Genomic DNA, 3,129 nt, shown 5'->3' with positions numbered 1-3,129 from the left:
TCTTCTATGGGAGTGGTTCCTGGTGCCCTCAAACAATTACAATAATAACATCAAAGATCACTGATCACAGGCCAGCATAATAAATATAATAATATGAAAAGTTTGAAATATTGTGAGAATTACCAAACTCTGATACAGTGTATGGTCAGGCCACTCAGGATGGCTGTTCTCTTGTTCTCTTGTACATCCCCTGTCCCACCAAGGCCTGCTTCACCTACACAAGACTGACCTGCTACATACTTGCCCCCAGCCCTAGTTAGTGATTGTTCTTATCAGGGAGGATGTGAGGGGTGTGCCCTCTACTGGTTTCCCTGGTAACTAATGAGCCCACCTGATGTCAATTCCCCTATAACTGGTAATATACCCCCTGGCCCCCCCGCACACGGCGGGGTGCCGCTCCAGGATCTTGCTTCAGATGTGTAAGCTTCCCCATCCATTACACCACCGATGCCTCTGTTGCTGACTCCGAGCCTTTCTTCTGTCTTGAAGCTGGGCAAGCACAGGCCTTGTAGGCCTGCGGGGTGCAGCCCAACACACAGAGACATGAAGTGAGCAAATGCTGTTGGAAAAGTGGCGCTGGTGACTTGCTCACTGCAGGGTTGGCACAAACCTTCAATTAGTAAAAAATGCAGTATCTTCAAAATGCAATAAGACGCGGTACACCTGCACAGGTCGACACCAATTACTTAGTTGAACCTTTGTCTAAAACTCTAGGAAGAGAGGGGTGAAATCAAACAGTGTCTATTTCAGCTCCTTGGGGGAAGGTGTAAGATTACAGTGGGTAAAACTATTGTTTCCTTCTCTTTTCTGGAGCTCTCCCATCTCTCCCAGGCTGGCCATTCTGTGTAGCAGGAGACAGATGATCGCAGGCAAAACCCAGGCTTTTTCTCCCACCCTCCCGTCCTTCTTTCTTTACCATTAATATTGCGATCATCAGATTACAATATTCCCATGTTTGGATTTCCCCTGCGACCCCATTCACTCAACTCTGACTCTACCGCGGGCACCGTCAGACCCCACAGGTTAGTGCTCAGTCCTGCACGCCCGCCCCCTCCTTAAGATGCCAATCTCGAGTCCAGGTTGTCACCTGTGTTTCTGACCGACTGGCTACAGATTGGATGTTCTAATGATCCCCCACTCGGGTTTGATTAATTTGCTAGAGCGGCTCACGGAACTCACAGGAACACTTTCCTTACTAGACTACTGGGTGTAACTCTGGAACAGCCAGACGGAGGAGACACAAAGGGCGAGTGTGTGGGAAGGGCGTGGAGCTTCCGTGTCCTCTCCGATGGGGACACTCTCCCCAAATCTCCGTGTATTCACCAGCGTGGAGGCTCTCTGAACCTCATCATTTTGGGGTGTTATGGAGGCTTCATTAAACAGGCACGATTGATTACATCATGGGCCATTGCAGTAGGTGAAACCGCCAGCCCCTCTCGGCTCCCAGGACGTGGGGGATGCGGTGGTACCGGAAATTCCAACTGCCTATTAACATGGTTGCTTCTCCTGGTAACCAGCCCCCATCCTTAGGTTCAGTCCAAAAGCCAACCTTTAACATAACAAAACACACATCTGCGGCTATCATCACTTAGGAAATTCGAAGGATTTTAAGAGTTCTGTGCCAGAAATATAAAATTAGGAAAATGAATGAATGTGTTTTCTTTTGTTTTCTTCCAAGTGTACGGGTTTATTGAGGGCATGGGGGTCTACAGGACAGCCCCAGGTGGCTGTGGAGAAGGCCCGCCATCGGCCTAGAGGGCCGCGGCCCCGGGGGCAGCCGGGGATGGGGTCTCCAAAACCTGGGTTTACTTGAAAGTGTGACTCTCCGCTCCACCGCGCCCAAAGCCTCTGGGTCCGAACATGGCCCAGTAGCACGGTTGGTTGCAATAGGGCTTGCCTTCATGCTTAGTGTGTCCCTTCCCCCCGAGGTCAGCGTCTTTCCACATTTCTCACACTTCAGGCAAGGCCATGCCAGTCCTTCCCCAGGAGGTCACCCGCTCAGCCAAGTACACCTCCTTGTCACACTTGGGGCACTTGGGCACGGTGGCGCCGGGTCCGGGGCGGGTGGCTGGGCGGGAGCACACCGGAGCGCGGGACTCGGAAAATGAATACGTTTAAATGCAATTTATAATAGCATCAGGATAAAATATTTAGGTATCAATTTAAAGAAAGTGCGCCACATAAGTACACAGAAATTATATAGTTTTGCTTAGAGTTTCAATCTCTTTGGTAAAGTATTCCTTCTGTTCATTCATAGTATTCCTGAGCTCGTTATACCGCCTTTCTGAATTTTCTTGGAGCTTGTGGCGTTTCCTCATGAGCTGTTTTGAAATCTCTATCAGTTATGTCACAGTATTCCATGACCTTAAGTTTGGTTTCTGGAGAACTGTCCTTTACTTTTCGTGATGCAGTGTTACTGTGGTTCTTCGTGTGCTTGCTGTGCTGTTCCTCTGCCAGCACTGATGAAGTGGGGAGCACTTTTCTGCTTCATTCTAACCATTCAACAAATTAGAGAGCAGAGGCTTTTCTCTTCTCTTCCAGTAGGTGGCGCTAGAGCACAGGTTTGGGGTTCTCCTACCTGCGTTACCAGCTTGGGAGAGTTGGCACTTTCCACCCCCATCAGGGGTGTGGTCCCGTGCCCTCTTATTGCTTCTTGTGCCTCCAGGGATTTTGCTGCCTTGTTGCTGCCTGTGCCACTGGCATCACTGCCTGTGACCTGGGATAGTGGGCTCTTCCCTCGTGTCCGGGATCCCCTGAACCACGGGGGAAGAGGGGGGCGTGGGTAGCTGGGGTGGTGCAGGCGCCTCTGCCATGTCCCGTGCTGTAAGGTTCTCCGGCTCTGCTGCTGCCAGTGGGTGGCTGGAGGGGCCAAAGTCATGGGCGTCTCAGGGGCTGGTGGCTGGGGCCCCAGGACCCACTTCTGCTGCTGCCTAGTTACCTGGGGCCCTGGGCACTGCTGAGGCTGGAAGGCTGGATTCCTGTGTCCTGTTGCGGCTGCTACTGGGTGTTCTGGGGCTTCCAGCTCAGTGGCCGCAGGTGGAGAACAGGATCGCAGGCTCCGCCTCTGCTCTTCCCTCGATTCAGCCTCGTCTCTGTGTCCCAGTCCACCCACCTTTCCATGCACACTGG

At 51.8% G+C, this 3,129-nt stretch overlaps 1 pseudogene; it reads right to left on the bottom strand.

Annotated features, from left to right (window-relative positions):
• Positions 1-430: 430 nt before the first annotated feature.
• LOC113617197 (cysteine-rich protein 1 pseudogene) lies at positions 431-2,111 on the bottom strand (annotated as a pseudogene).
• Between the last annotated feature and the right edge of the window lie 1,018 nt (positions 2,112-3,129).

This window comes from Aethalodelphis obliquidens, unplaced genomic scaffold, assembly GCF_003676395.1.
Source record: "Aethalodelphis obliquidens isolate GAN/ISIS:26980383/991018 unplaced genomic scaffold, ASM367639v1 scaffold2595, whole genome shotgun sequence".
In the NCBI taxonomy this organism is placed as follows: Eukaryota; Metazoa; Chordata; class Mammalia; order Artiodactyla; family Delphinidae; genus Aethalodelphis; species Aethalodelphis obliquidens.
The sequence above is the reverse complement of the archived record's forward strand: the minus strand, read 5'-3'. Positions and strand labels throughout refer to the sequence as shown.